Below are 16,941 nucleotides of genomic sequence, written 5' to 3'. Positions count from 1 at the left end.
CTTATAGGCTTCCTCCGTACGAATGTTTATTTTTCTGCATTGATGATAGTGATAATGATAATGAAATAATAGTAAAATTAGTTCAAAGGCCCTGTGTATGGTTAGTGACCATACTTAGCTCTTCTCTCAATACTTATCCTCGCCACTTCATGGTGGCTTTTCTCTCTCTTTTAGTGGTACTATTTTGACTCCTGGTCAATTATGCTTAAGGAAAGAATTTCTTCTCCTCTTAGGCGGCCTGGTAACGCCGTCACTCATAAGGCAACATTTTTCCACAAATGGGAAATCAATAATCTTTCACATCGCTTCTTAGCTTTAGAATGCTTTAACTGCTCCGGTTTATTCTGTATTTTATCATTTCCTACAAAATGTATGTATTATCTTTCCTTTATAGTTAATCCCATCCTTCCTTATGGCAATTTATAATTGCCTTCTGAGCTGCACTAGGAGAGAGTATTAGGTTTTCCCTTCATCAGTCCCTACACATTTTTTTTTTCCAATCAAATACTTATGGCATGATAAATACTTTTTACTATATCTGCACACTTGAATGATTATACTTAACCTTCACTGTTGATTTAGTGAAGTACATCACAGCTGGTAGAAATCTTATACAGTTGAGTCTACTTTAGTGAAGGAGCAATATCTAGAATAAACAGTTTTGTTGTGGTATATTTTCTGGCTCAAAGATTTTCTAAATCTTCAGTACTTTTAGAAATGGGGAAGCCCTACTCCTATGATGTATTCTGTTTTATATATCCAGATAGGTAAATGGGCATCCGCCAATAGAGGAGGCAATAGTAAAGAATTCTATAAGCCTTGGCTGCCATGAAAAGTATCCATTTACAACTTCATCTTGACTCTTCAGAACAATGTTCTTTGAATACTAAAGAGACATAGACATGCTAGTAGATATCTTGATTGACTACACTCTTCAAGACTTCGGGGTGAGTAGTTAACATATTTAGGCATTTAGATGAAAACAAATTATATTGTAGGCTCTATGAAATAAGGAATTAATTCTTTGGATTATTTGTTTTCTACTCTCAACATCATTAACTTTAAAAGGTACCTTACTTGTTATACATTATACAAGTTTCTGATGTAATTTGGATCTCCCATTTTCAAGCTGTTCCTAACAAGGTTTAATGATACATTTTTTGGGTTCCTAGATGTGTGATTTTTGGGCTCAGGCCATGTCGTCCTGATGGAAGGTTCCTTTAAGTAGCTTCCTAGGGTATATTTGACTACAGTGGTATTCCCGGAGAATTTGACTCAAGGTCTCCAGAATTCTAACTCCTGGCGGGAATATCCTTAAAGTTTCCTTTTAGGATATCGCATAATATCAGGGGACGTATTCTTGACACGCCACATAGCAATCTGCACCTCGCATAGCGTTTATGCTTCGAGGGGGAAAAGTGGCAAAATAAAAGAGGAGCCGTTATAAAGTTTCCTTCCTCCGTTACTGTTTGAGTACTCAGATGGCGCCATAATCGCCGCCATCTTTATTCCTTTTTCTGTAGCGGTCTCGCTCGATGGTTTTCCCAGTGCTCTCTCGTTATCAGGATTTATTATGCAATCTCCAGCCTCTTCTGCCTCTGGAAAGTTGAGTATTTGATTCTTATGCTGTAAAATTTAGCTTTGGCCGTAAAGTAAAAAGTTTAATCGAATTAAACTATTTTTTTAGCAGAGCTATTGCCTAGACTGGAGGCGTCTTCGGCGCTGTCGTTCGTAATGCATGAGTTATTTAGGTAGCCAGAACGACTTTCCCGGTATAATAGCTTAAATAAAAATAATTAGCTATTTAGTCTTCATTGCTAGGAATTAATTATATGCTGATAGTATTCTCATTAGTTTCGGCGAATTAGGTAGCCGTTCTTGTTTATGCTAGGCTTCCTAGCCTAGGCGTTATAGTTTACTCTCTTGCATGATATAATAAGTGTTCCTAGTGCTAATAAATTTAAATGAAGATAATAGGCAATTTATACATGTAAGATATATGGATTGCATATAAAATTTCCTCTTCTAAGATAGTGTACGAGAGAGCTTCGATGAGTTAGGTAGTTGATCTCACTGTCACTAGGTTAGTAGCCTAGGGGCTTTGGTATACTTTCATACAATCTCCCCGGTTACCCTCATATATAGGGTAATCCCTCCTTCCCTCTGAGTGTAGCCTAAGGCTACAATCCTAGTTGATCTTGCCTCGAATTGCCATTCAGGCAAGACTAGGCTAGGGTTTTTCTGTCCCTTCACCTGGCTACTGATGGTGAGCTTTGGGTTTGGGTCAGAACCTCAGAGTACTTGTCGTGTGCCGGCAACTGGTCGACAGGGTGAATGTATTCCCCTGTCGGGTCTTGATGGATGGCATAGGAGGCTTTGCCTCCCTAGACTGCACTTCTAGGGGTCATGTGATTCCCCCTTCTCCCTGTGGTTTAGTCGACTAGTCCTTTGCTCGCAGACCCTAGGCTGAAGAATAGAGATTATTCTTCTGCCTAGGATGGCGCCGGCATTGGAACACTTTTTCTCTATAATTATGGGTGGCGGCTATATGATTGCCGGCCCCCTCACTGTATTGGCAGACCCTAGGCTGGGGAATGAATTCTCCGTCCGCCTAGGATGGCGCCGATACTGAAACAGAGCTTCCCCAAGGTGTGGTAGGACCGGCATGCTGCCGGCTCCTCTCACACCTTATGCAGGACCCTTTCCCCTCCCTCTGTCCTTCAGTGATGGCCTAGCCATCATATCCCTTTGGCCGTCTTCCTGCAATCTCGCCGCTTGCCGGCAGGTTGTAAGGCAGGATTGGGCTTCTGCTGGTATGGCCTAGTCATTCAGCTTTCCTATCGGACACAGAGCTCCGGGAGAGCTGTGTTGGCAGGTCCAGCTGCTGGCAGAAGATCCATTTACTTTGGAGTGTTTTTCAGTCCTCCCTTGGGCTGCCATTCACATCCTATGACCGGCAGGGACCGGCAACGGAGGTGGATGGGTGGAAGCTTGATTATCTTATATTCTCCCCTTCCATTAGAACCCTCATTGTGGAGGAAGGAAGTGAGACAGTGCTCTTATATTACCCTTCACGCTTTGCTTTCTCTCTCTCTCTTGGCTAGTTCCGCCAGGTGCTAACCTAATTGGCGGCTGCCGGACACTAACCTAGCCGGCAAGATTCTGGCTAGACTTGTGGGCCGACAGCCAATGATTCACTGACACAACTGACTTAGCCGGCAAGAGCCGGCCGAGTTCGATCTACCGGCCACTACCCTGTCACATTGAATGCTGTCTGTGCTAGTGTGCCGACAGCCGGTGACCCGCCGGCGTTCAGTAAGCCGCCGGAAATCCGTTGGGCCGCCAGCTACAAAAATTGTTCAATATTGTGTCAGTTGAATTGTGCCTTAGGTACTAGCTTTGCCAGCTATATGCCGGCAGCAACTACGGTATATGTATATACAGTAGCCAGTACATTGGTAGTATAGAGCATACTGCAGACAGAAAACTATGGTATAAAAGTATACAGTAGTTAAATTTTCTAACATACTCTGTGTGTCCAGGCGCAGTCTATTGTTGAGACCTTATAAGATTGGGAAAGGAATTCCCTTTCTATAGACTGATAGATGATCAGTTGTTAATGACCCTCAAATCCTTTTGGAAGTTGTTGTTGTTACACTCTGCTATCCTTATAGGCTAGACTCTTCCACCGGGCCTCCTGTGGAGGATAACCCTAGGGTTAATATTGAGGGAGGTCACAGCAATTGGCTGGGCGTGAATCACACGTATGTATCTTTCCTAATTCATTTCTAGCTTATCTATCATAAGCTATATGCAATAAAATAAAATGGAAAATATTATAATATTTATTAGTTTATCTAGTGAGATGAACTACTTTATACTAATTTTATTTTCCTCTCTTTACAGGAGGACCATGTGAAGTGCAGCAGCTTCTTCTGCAACGTGCATAGCAAGGACTTCTGCGGCCACCTGAAGTGTAGGACACACTCTCGCTGATCCATCAGCAAGGGACCTCTCAAATACTGGGAACCCCAGGTATGTACTGTGTGCAAAGACTTGGTGTATGAGGCTTTTGAAAACCCCAAGACAACGAAGTCAAGAGATGCAGCTCGGAACAAGCTACGCAGATGGGTTCGTGGCTTCCAGAAAAATGCCACGGGGCCTTACCTCCCCAATGAGCGTATGAGCGCCTGTCTATTCCCCAAAGCATCTGCGGATGCTGTTATTCCTCAGCCTCACCCTGAGATCCCTTGCATCCAGATAGCCGTGGATACGGATGTCTCGGATGCAATGAAGGACATCCATCTAGATGATGAGAGGATGTCAGAGGTGTCAGAGGACACCGAAAAGGACCTTCTGGCTGAAGGTCGAGAAGAGGAGTCAACGTTGGCTCCAGAGACGGAAGAGGATGAAGTCGATACAGTCTCTTGTTTCGTTGGCTCCTGCCCCAGAACCGGTGCCCTCTACGTCCTCCGCTCCTCAACCTGAAAAGTCGGACGAGACACTGTCTGCCATCAAAGCTATGATGGAGATGTTTCAGAAGAAGAGCGAAGAAAGGGAAGCTGCGCTAAGAAAGGAGATTCATCAGCTTGCAGTGGCCTGTGGGTCTCATAGGAGACTTAACGTGAAGGATCTTCCCTCGTGCTCCGAGGTAAACCCATGGAGGCATGCCGAGTACATGCCAATAACGAACGGCAAGATCTTCATCTCAGAAAAGCTGGGAGCTGTCCTTATCGAGGACATTGAGTTCTGGCCCAGCTTTGAGTCCTATCCTGACTACTTCGTTCGTCTAAGGGTGGAACCTGTATCCAAGGAGGAGACAGAGCTTAAGGAGGTCATAGTGCTTGACCATATGAAGGCTCAGGCTTTGCTAGCCAGCAATCTGAAGGACAGGGGCTTCACCAACTCTAAGGTGCCGGCCCTGAGCAAGAAACATCCTTCCTTTCTTGCTCCAACAACAATGGCCTTCCTCTTTGCGGAAAAAGGGTTTAAGGCAGTGATTAAAGCAGTGGAAGCTGGGAAACCTTGCCCTATGCTGGAGGAGTGTAGGCCTCTTTCCCTAGCCCTGCCAATGGATCACAAAGACTGGAAGGATATTCAGCTTACCTTCTCAGTCGGGAAGTTGGAGGCCGGTATCGCTGGACGTCAGTTTAGCGAAAACCTCCCCAAGTTGTCTGAATTTCTCCTGCGTAGGGAGCTGGATACAAAGGAAAGGCTTGCTGCCTCTCTGTCCTTCCAGGTAACCCTGGGGGCAATGGCCAGTGAACAGAGGTCCCCGGATATGTTCATGGTCATGGCCAAAACACACTTGGCAACCCTAACTAATGACTTCTAAAATCCAACAGGATTTCAAGACGCCAACAGGAGAGAGTGCTGGGCTCCCTTCAGTTTGCATCAGTGACAGACCCAGTGCTAGGAGCACAGCAAAAAGATGCATCAGGAGTCTGGAGAAGATACGCATCAAACGCTCGAAGAGATCTAAGAAGACCAATACCGATCCGACTACGATCACTTCTCAAGTCATGGTCGAAGGCCAAGAACTTCAAGAGGTCAACACCTCTGCAACCACCTCCACCCTCAGTCATCATCCACACGGATGCATCATTGCAAGGATGGGGAGGTCACTCTCATCAGCAGAAAGTTCAAGGAACTTGGTCTTCTCTATTCGAGACCTTCCATATTAACATTTTGGAGGCCATGGCAGTCTTCCTCACTGAAGAAATTATCCCCTCGCCCTTCAGTCCACATAAGACTGATTCTGGACAGCGAGGTGGTAATGAGATGTTTGAATCGTCAAGGCTTGAGATCACCTCGACTCAACCAAGTGATGTTGGCCATCTTCTGTTTAGCGGAAAAGAAGAGATGGCACTTATCAGCAGTTCACCTTCAAGAGTTCTGCAATTTGACAGCGGACGCTCTATCCAGGCTAACTCCGATATTGTCAGAATGGTCCCTAGACGCAAGATCATTCTCCTTCATCTTACATCAAGTCCCAGAACTGCAGATCGACCTCTTCGCGACGAGCGACAACAAGAAACTTCCTTGATACGTGGCCCCGTACGAGGACCCTCTAGCAGAAGCAGTGGACGCCATGTCCCTCAACTGGAACAGATGGACCAGGATTTATTTGTTCCATCCATCCAACCTGCTGATGAAGGTCCTCAACAAGCTGAGATCTTTTTAAGGAACAGCAGCCCTAGTGGCTCCCAAGTGGCCCCAGAGTAACTGGTTCCCTTTAATATTGGAATTACAGCCGAGGCTGATTCCCCTGCCGGACCCAGTTCTGTCTCAACTTCTACAGAAGTCGACTGTTTTCGCTTCGTTACAGAAAACCCAAGACCTTCATCTCATGATTTTCTCTCCCTAGCAGTAAAGAAAAGGTTTGGGATCTCAAAAGAGAGTATAGACTTCTTAGAGGAATATAAGTCAAAATCTACCAGAAGGAAATACGATTCATCTTGGAAGAAGTGGGTGGCCTTTGTCAAGGCAAGAAATCCAAAGGAAATATCGACAGATTTCTGCTTATCTTTCTTTATTCACCTTCCTGAACAAGGTTTAGCAGCCAACACGATAACTACGTGTAAATCTGCCTTGACTAGACCCTTGCTTTATGCTTTCCAAGTAGACTTGTCTAATGAGATTTTTAACAAAATCCCTATGGCCTGTGCTAGGCTCAGGCCTGCAGCACCTCCAAGGCCCATTTCATGGTCTTTGGATAAGGTACTTCATTTTGCTTCAAGTTTGAACAACGATAATTGCTCTTTGAAAGATTTGACTCAAAAAGTTATATTCTTGTTTGCTCTAGCCTCAGGGGCTAGAGTTGGTGAGATAGTGGCCCTTTCTCGGGAAGAGGGCCATATCCAGTTTGATGAAACGGGAGAGCTAAATCTCCTTCCCGACCCAACGTTTCTTGCCAAGAATGAGCTAACCACTAAGAGGTGGGGTCCCTGGAGAATCTGCCCTCTGAAGGAAGATGTCTCGCTGTGTCCAGTGGAGAGTCTAAAGGTCTACCTTTGCAGAACTTCAGACTTCAGGGGAGGACAGCTCTTTAAAGGAGAAACATCGGGCTCAAACTAAGGGCAAAGATCACATACTTCATTCGCAGAGCGGATCCTGACAGTACACCCGCAGGTCATGATCCTAGGAAATTGCTTCTTCATTAAACTTTTTCCAGCTCATGGATTTCGAGAGCCTTCGCTTGCTTACTGGATGGAATTCATCCAGAGTGTTTTTCAAACACTACGCGAAGCAAGTGCAAGAATTAAAAAGATTCGTGGTGGCGGCAGGTAGTGTACTAAAACCTGTCGCTTAGTGCTGCGAGGAACAGTGAATTATGTGGGACTATAATTCTAAAGTGTGTACATGTTGGCACATTATAGTGCAACATGGTAAGTGAAATGTCATCAAGGTGACATTATGGACTGTTCCAGTGTACAAAGGTGAAGAAACATAGACTGAACACTAAGTGCCGTGTGTTTTTTAAACAAGTGTAAATAGACAGACTTCTCAGAAAGACCTTAGAAAGTTTGTTAAATTTTCAATTGAGTGGCAAAACATTTTGTTTTCCAGCAAAACTAGTATTTCTGATTTATTCTATATTGTCTATGTTTGTAAATTCTATTTCACTGGAATTTTTATATTATTATGAAATGTATGCTGAATTTTTATTTATTATTTGACAATAAATGTTTAATTTTTTTTTGTGCATCTTATTTCGCCCTAAACATATTTTAATAAAGTTATGTGTGAGCATTACTTTCTTCCTTACTATTCTGCATAATTATATTGAACAAAGGTAGTAATTTTGTTCCTATATATAAACAAACCTTTCTAGCTAGGCTTACCTTGTTTCGATACAGATACAAACTTGTCTGTTGCGGTATACAGCTGAGCTGATATACCTCAGATGCTATGGTGGCTGAAATGAACCTTTGTTCGTTTTATAAATACAACCTTTGGCTAAAGGCATACAGTGAGACCTGTATGACCTTTTGATTGCTAGGTTGGTCATATGAAATATGCAAACTTCGAGACTTTTTCCCAAGTCTAGTTTGACTTTTCCCTGTAGGGGGCAGGAAGCACTAATATAGTCTACGATTAGAAGAAATGACATATAACGGTTATGTCATAGGTCTCTGAGGTCTAGATGACCAAGGAAATATTGTCTTGAGGTTTGAGGCACATCTGGGAAATCCACGGATACATTAATGCTCTGGTAAACTTCCAACAGGACGACATGGCCTGAGCCCAAAAAACGGATTTTGAGTGAAGCGAAAAATCTGTTTTTGGGTGAGATAGCCATGTCGTCCTGATGGACCCGCCCTCCTTTCTATGAAAGGCCTTGGCAGGATCCCTCCCTATAATACTGTATCTATAAGTACCGGCTCAACGCTACAAAGAATAAATATGGCAGTGATTATGGTGCCATCTGAGTACTCAAACAGTAACAGAGGAAGGGAACTTTATAACGGCTCCTCTTTTATTTTGCCACTTTTCCCCCTCGAAGCATAAACGCTATACAGGGTGCAGATTGCTATGTGGCGTGTCAAGAATATGTCTCCTGATATTATGCGATACCTTAAAAGGAAACTTTAAGGATATTCCCGCTAGGAGTTAGAATTCTGGAGACCTTAAGTCAAATTCTCTGGGAATATCACTGTAGTCAAATATATCCTAGGAAGCTACTTAAAGGACGACATGGCTATCTCACCCAAAAATAGATTTTGCGCTTCGCTCAAAATCCGTTTTGTAAGATAGGCGGGATTTTTTCTATGCTTTTGATGGAGACATATAGTATATTAGGCTGGGTGCATTGATAGCTGAATCTTAGGCAACCTTTTTCTTTTACCAACCTCTGCCTTCCCAACATGCACTTTGTTAAATGTAGGTATCATATTTTGCGGTTTTTGTTGATGTACAGCTTTACCCACATGCATGTTGGATTATGTTGAGAGAGCTATGCACTCTCCTGTTTTTTTTCATTAGCGTCTTTAGATATCTAGATACATTAAAGGCACTTTGCTTTAATGGACAGATCAGCTCTCCTTTTCCTAATTCCCTGTTGCAAATTATCTGGAGATGAATGTATCATGAGTAGAATGGGACAGCAGTTGAATTATGTCTGTCATCTCTCAAACAACAAATAAAATCCAGAAATAGTTGTCTCGTTAAAAAACAGCACTAGTAGACCAGACCTATATAATTTCTGTTCAAATGAAAGATACTGCTATCTGTTACTAGGAAAAAAGCTTTCTCCTTTTCGTGTTATTTTTTTAATAATGTAGATATTATAATATAAATTCTTTTGCTTGAGATCACACACTGGCACACTATTCTATCTCTTATTTATCTCCCCCTTGTTTTTTTAAAGTTTTTTTATAGTCTATATAGGAAATATTTATTTTGATGATGTTACTGTTCATAGAATAAATAATTTTTCCTTGTTTCCTTTCCTCACTGGGCTACTTCCCTGTTGGAGCCCTTGGGCTTATAGCATCCTGCTTTTCCAACTAGGGATGTAGCTTAGCAAGTAATAATAATAATAATAATAATAATAATAATAATAATAATAATAATAATGGGGACATTTGATCCATAACATCCGTATAGACTGTCAACCTTGTGATAAAAAAGACATTTTAGTAATGCATTCTCTTAGATAAAATTAGCCTTAATCAAGATAATTAGTAAAACCAAACTCAATTATTCCTGCCTTAGATATCATAGAAATTGGAAAAATGTGTTATACATTCCAACTAAGAAATAATGATTCAAAGAGGTCTGTATTGTTTGCCTTACATTATACTAAGGGGCATGTGACTTGCTTCTTTTACTTCAATTATTTAATGACACTCTGTTTATTTGTTATTGAATATTATGTTCTTTTACATTGGTCATCATCATCATCTCCTATGCCTATTGACGAAAAGGGCCTCGGTTACATTTCGCCAGTCGTCTCTATCTTGAGCTTTTAATTCAGTACTACTCCATTCATCATCTCCTACTTCGCCATGTAGGCATGGGTCTTCCAACTCTTCTAGTGCCTTTGTGGAGCTCAGCTGAATGTTTGGTGGACTAATCTCTCATGGGGAGTGCAAAGAGCATGCCCAAACCATCTCCATTTACCCCTCATCATGATCTCGTCCACATATGGCACTCGAGTAATCTCTCATAGTTTCATTTCTAATCCTATCCTGCCGTTTAACTCCCAATATCATTCTGAGGGCTTTGTTCTCAAATGTACTAAATCTATTGGAGATAGTTTCATTGTCATACCATGACTCATGCCCATAGAGTAACACCGATCTCACTAAACTGATGTATAGTCTGATTTTTATATGTAATTTCAGGCGATTTAATTTCCAAATTTTACTTAGCCTTGCCATTGACTGATTTTCTTTTTTTCAATCTTTCTTAAAACTCTAATGCTAAAGACCCTGTATTGGAGATCATAGTTCCTAAATACTTAAATGATTCTACCTTATTAAGCCTTTCTCCTTCCAATGATATTTCATCTTGCATTGCACACGCACACTCCGTTCCTATCATCTCTGTCTTTCTTCTATTTATCTTCACTCCAACCTCGTGTGATATTTCATGCATTCTGGTTAGCAAACAATGCAAATCCTGTGGTGTTAACAGTGCTAACAAGGACAGCATTATCAGCATACTCTAGGTCTGCTAAATTCCTATCGCCATTCCTGTCCAATCCTTCTCCACCATCTCTGATTGTTCCACGCATTACAAAATCCATGAGGATAAACATTATAGGTGACAACACATTCCCTTGGAGTCATTTGCTGTTCACTGGAAATTCATTTGATAAAAGACTCCATTAACATTTAACTTTACACTTGCTATGCTCATGAACAGACTTAATTAAATTTACATATTTACGAGGAATTCCTTCATAATGCAGACATCTCCACAAAATTGGCCAGTGAGCAATATCAAAGGCTTTTTCATAGTCCACAAATGCCATCTAAAGGGGATTTCTATATTCTAGGCATTGCTGTACATGTCTCAAAATGAAAGTTTGGCCAGTGCAACTTCTACCTTTTCTAAATCTTGCTTGTTCATCTCTCCTCAGCTTTTCACCAATCTTACTCTTTTATTGATTGATTAATTTAAAGTTTTCAGGCATCCTGACATCTAAGGTCATTGACGCCGATCTTACTCTTTTACATTTATCTTCTATTGTTTTATATTTATGAGAATTTATCTTTTTGGAAGTTTTCAAATTGTTTTTCACCCTTGTGGCGTGTTTATATAGGAAATATTTTGGTGATGTTGCCGTTCTTGAAATATTTTATATTTCATTGTTTTTTTCCTCACTGGGCTATTTTCCTTGTTGGAGTCTCTGGGCTTATAGCATCCTGCTTTTCCTAGTAGGGTTATAGCCTATTAAGTAATAATAATGATTATAACAATTATAATAATATGTACACACTACAAAAGATTATGATGATGGTAATGGCACCAATTGTTTAATTGATATATTTGTAAAAGGCAATCTACAGCTTGAAATTTTGGACATCTGTTCATTTGTATGTAATAATACCAGTATTGGCATCAGTAAACACATTTTTTATAGACTCTAGCTGATGTGTATCACTTTATTTTTCATGTTTTTTGGTATTTCTTAAGTCTTTATGAGGCATAATCTACGTCACTTGTCTTTTGCGTACTTTCTGTTAAAAATTATAGCAAAATGAATTTCCTGTCTTTTGTGGTATTTAGAAATATATTTGTGAACTTATTGTTTGACTATTTAGTGTAAATTATTATAATTAGCTTTCCATAATCTTTCTACTTACAGTACTGGAAGGGAAGATAAAAGTTGTGGTTAATGACACCTGCCACATTCTTTCTAAGAATGTCGATGCCTATCATTGGTATCATATGTGTACAGTCATCGGGAGTAAGTCATCCTACTTGTTTGTAAATGGTGAAAAACACGAGGCTAATTTTGTCAATGGGACTCAATGCACAACACACACTCCCGTTGAAAATTTCCTGTCAGTGCAGATAGGTTATAATGATCCATATGAATTCACTGGACTAGTTGCTAACTTGGAGGTATTTACTAGACAGCTTACCAACTCAGAAATGGCAGATCTGGGACACTGTGAAGTAGGAGTAACAGACTCAAGTTTGAATTTTAGTGTGAACCCAGAAGGTGGAAAGATTGCAATGATCGATATGGGGGAGATGTGCAAGGGACCACCAAAAGAGTTTTTAGCATTGTTTGAGCAATTTGCAACCCAGGAGGAATCCCGTAGCTTCTGCGAAATATTAGGAGGTCGACTTATTACCCAGACTGATGATATTTCTCAGCTTAAGCACGAAATCACATCTATTAATGATATGATGACCGACTCGTTCATGTTCTGGACCGGTGAAATTGTGGATGAAAACGATGGCACTGTTATAAATGTAGTACGACCAAAGAGCGTTCAGAAAATGCTGTATTTAAGGTCCGCAGTCCTTCCTGTCATTGGCTGTATGGTTGATTTTGGCAAGCCCATTCAGGCGAAACATGATTATGCTGAACTATTATATTCTTTTCCCTTTAAGGGAAAACTCATATTTCAGACAAAAAATGGGTACGTAATTTCGTTTGGTAAATATGAAAAAGACCCTTCATTACGAGGAGAATTTAAAGGCAAATTGATTGTGTATACAAAGCTGAGCATGATGGAGAATCCTTTAGGAAGAAAAACTTGGATATGCCCATATACCAAACATGAGCAAAACATAACCTTGACTCGTTGCACTACAGGACATTATACTTGCTCTGACGGTCAATGCATTAATCTTCACAAGAGATGTGACGGTATAGCTGACTGCAGAGATGAATCAGATGAAGGTGCTACTTGTTCTTTTATTAAATTACCTTCATCATACATGAAAGACATGTGTCCAGGTGAAAGCCCCGCTGTTGATGTAATGGTGAAAATAGATTCAGTCCAGGAGATCGTCATGGAGAAAAACACGCTGAGTGTAATTCTTTCTCTTGCCAGTACTTGGAGGGATGGTAGAGTAACTTTTCTAAATTTACATAATGAGAGTAATTTGATATCTCTTGCAGAAGCAAATTCACTTTGGTATCCCAAATTTCATTTTGAAAATGCCCAGTATAAGGATAATCTAATTATGCGCAAAAACTCGAACACAGACTTTGTTCTGAAGTACAGTGTGAAATCTGCGAGTTCTGGACAAGAGAAAATATTACGGAGTTTTGAAGGTAAGAATTTTGCTCCTTCATTTTCTAATTATAGTAACTAAAAAGTTCTCCAAAATTAGATATTGCATCCAGCAGTAATAGGAATAAAGTAATGCACCGATTTTCAAGTAAAATTTTTACATTGAGAAAGAATAGGAAAGGGGCACTCCAGATCATTGGTACTGAGCTGATGATAAGAATATAGGATTCCTAAGGAGGTTGTCAGTGAATATCACTGTTGTTTTGATATAAGTCAAATGGTTTAAATCAATTTGAATCAGAGTAAAACATCATGATTTAAATCAAAATGAAATATACTGTCAGAAATTACCTTGGGGAAAAAGAAAACTTCCATAACTATAGTCAATTCTTTTTAGTGAGACAGATTTGCACCGACTCGCAGGGGTGCTCTTTTAGCTGGGAAAAGTTTCCTGCTCGCTGATTGGTTGGACAAGATCATTCTAACCAATCAGATAGCGGTAAACTTTTACCGAGCTAAAAGGGCACCGCTGTGAGTCAGTGCAAATGCGTGTCATTAAAAAAAATTAAGTATAGTTACTGTTCATACGTAGTGCAACATATGAACAAAATCCTAATTTAGAGCTATAACATAAACTTGGTGTTCCTAAGAATTGAAGTTGTTGTTGCAATTATACAAATTATAAAGATCTTGATTTGGTTAACAGCTTTAGTAAGAATTAAAAATTTTGTTGATCGTACAGTACGCACATGGAGAAGTCTTTTATTAGTTTTCAAGTTTTATTTTCGTATTGTGCACTGTATGTTCAAATAAAACTGCTGTGTATTTGTATTTTTGTTTGATTTCAATATCGCTATTTTTTATGTACTTGTTACTATAACTTGTCCGCTTCGATTAAATCATTTGTTTGAATTTTGGTTTTTAAGAAAAAACTCATCTTGAGCAGTCTATATTTCATTTAACATAGATAAAGTTCAATACCAGAAAATATCCTCATAAGACTAAAACAAATAATCAGCAGCAGCAAAGAGGTATTATTGAAAAAAAAAAATCATTTAAATCAAGAGAATTTATTTAAATCAAAAAATCGGATTTGAATAAAAAAAAATTGATTTAAATCAAATAAATCGATTTTTTTTAAATCTGTAGTCTTATTTATAAATGTAGATAAATTCCATACAAAAGCAGTTTAAAAAACAACAGCCATTTACGAAAGTCGTATTTCAATGTAAGTAGGGTTAACTTAATTAGTCAAGAGTAGACAGGAGGGGAGTGTTGGGTTTAATCAGAAACATCTGATGAAGGACAAGGTAATGCAACTACAATCTTGCAAATGTATTGTGAGGTTCGAACACTTGATGTAGGTTATTATTTTTAATCATATCTTGGATCGAATCTTTATTCATGCTGTAGTTATGGGGATTACTAAAAAAAAAAAAAAAAAAAAGTTACTCTGATGGAGTAGTATTCATGTTTAGATTTATCTGATGATTACCTCCGCCAACGAAATTGAAAGGAGGTTATGTTTAACCGTCTGCGTGTGTGTGTGTGTGTTTGTGAACAGCTTCCTGGGCTAAATTTTAATCGTAGAGTAATGAAACTTGCAGGGATTAACTGTTATGTAAAAAGCTGGAAATTATTAAATTTTGGAAGGTCAAGGTCAAATGTGAAGGTCAAGGTCAAGCAAAATGCCCAATTCACGTAATAAGCCATAAGTTTGGACATCGTTGTCACGACTTCAAAATTGGTTCACATTTGAGTGTATGAAAATCCACGCCAATTGATACATGTTAAAAGTCAAGGTCAAGGCCGAGCAAAAGGTCGAGAAATAAGCTGCCGCCACGAAGGTGTGCGCTCTACTGAGTACCCCTCTAGTTATGAAAAAGTAATGGAAATCAAAGATATAAGCGTGAATTGCTTGATATGATTCCACCATTTGGTGCAATAGTTGAAGAAAGGGAAGGGCTATTCTCGGATGTAGAAATAAACCAAAAGGAATATCGAAGCCAGCTTTTGAAAGACCAAAATTTGTCAGAGATTGTAATTAAGATATGATACAGTAATTATTGAGAGAGAGAGAGAGAGAGAGAGAGAGAGAGAGAGAGAGAGAGAGAGAGAGAGTATTCCAACGTCCTATAATACTTATGATTAATCTTATATAGAGATGACTTATCACTATGTAGAGTATCATAAGGAAGTATTTCGGGGAATTTTTCACTAAAATAAAACACAGGCTAAGCATGTAACTATATTAGTTTTAATGGCACTTGTTTTCCTCTCCAATTTCGATATGATGCTGGTATACAGCAGTGCATTATATGTGCGTTAGTTGCTTAATTGTGAAGTATTTGCCACGGAAAATAAGTAACCTCTTTAGGTAAAGAACGAAATTCCTTGTTGTTATTTCATTATTCTTTTAATTTGGAGATGTAGGGTTTCATATTGCTTAGCTGTGCTGGATAAAGCTATGACTGCAGTCCATAGTTCATTCGTTTTTTTAATAATCCTTTTTCTTTCTGACAGTTCAGGAGTACAATGGGTCTACAGTAGATATCACCAGAGAAATCGAGTACCTTTTCACCTTCGAGTGTAATTATAATTACACTTTATATCCATTTGATACTCAGGAGTGCTTTATGAAAATAGTAATGGTCAAAAGTCCTGGATGTGTGCCAGTGTTGAAGACTAATAATTCAGTATCTTTAGAATACAAAGGTGGAAAACTCTCAATGTACACAACCACTAGAGCTCATTACTGTTATGCAGTCATGTCCACTGGAGAGTATATTATTGTGATACATCTTCTACTCTACAGAAACTTTGGTTCGCAGCTTTTAACAATATTTATTCCTTGCATTGTCCTCTGTGTGCTGGCTATGTTTACCCTGACACATTTTCAACTCTCTAGCTTTACAGACAGGATTACTGTGACACTTTCTCTGCTTCTTGTTCTGGCATCTCTCTTCTCACAAGTGTCCTCCACGCTGCCCGAATCTCCTGAGCCAAAATTAGTGGATATATTCTTTTCTTACTGCATCATTAGGGTGAGCTTTGTTTTTGTCATTCATTGCTTCATTGAAAAGTGTAATAGTGGGGAAAAAAGTAAGTTAAAAGAAGCTTCGCTTGATGAAGATCCCATTGTAGACATTTACAAGAAAATAGCATGGCTTACTCAAGAACCAGAGTTGTCGAACAAAAAGGAAAAGAAATCTGAAGCGAACATACCAAGGCTCATTAATATTGCAGGTATTATTCTCATCACAGTTGCTGATTTATGTATTGCACTTACCTTCATTTACCTTGCTTTGTCAGATCGTGCAGAGAAATCACAACGTCTGGATAATCTCATGGCAAGTTCTTAAATCTAATATTACCCACACAGAGCAATAATTTCAAGATTCTGTAGTGTCTGTGGAATATACCAGAAATTTCATAGTTTTATAGCAATTTTTCGTTTAGTACGTATCTATACTGATAGAATGTGACGTTCAATGGACATTTCATGAGTTGACTATCCAAGTGTTTAATGATAGTTGTGAGAAAATTGACTTGGAATATTCCAGTTCTGAGACTGTTTATGAATGTCCAGAGTGGAAAACAATTATTCATCTTGCTTGGAATGTTGATGACTTCTGAGATTGGATTCCTTAAAAAAAAATCCATATATTGTACACTAAGGATGCTGTTAACTGAAAAGGGTTAGGAACCTCAGAGAGGATAAACCTTTGGATGTTTT

General features: G+C 39.4%; 1 pseudogene; it reads left to right on the top strand.

The window, feature by feature from the left end:
- The window catches only part of LOC137623256 (uncharacterized), a 259,055-nt pseudogene extending 243,061 nt beyond the window's left edge, over window positions 1-15,994 (top strand).
- Window positions 15,995-16,941: the final 947 nt, after the last annotated feature.

The sequence above is a fragment of the Palaemon carinicauda genome, chromosome 30 (assembly GCF_036898095.1).
Source record: "Palaemon carinicauda isolate YSFRI2023 chromosome 30, ASM3689809v2, whole genome shotgun sequence".
In the NCBI taxonomy this organism is placed as follows: Eukaryota; Metazoa; Arthropoda; class Malacostraca; order Decapoda; family Palaemonidae; genus Palaemon; species Palaemon carinicauda.
This window is presented reverse-complemented; position numbering and strand designations above follow the sequence as displayed.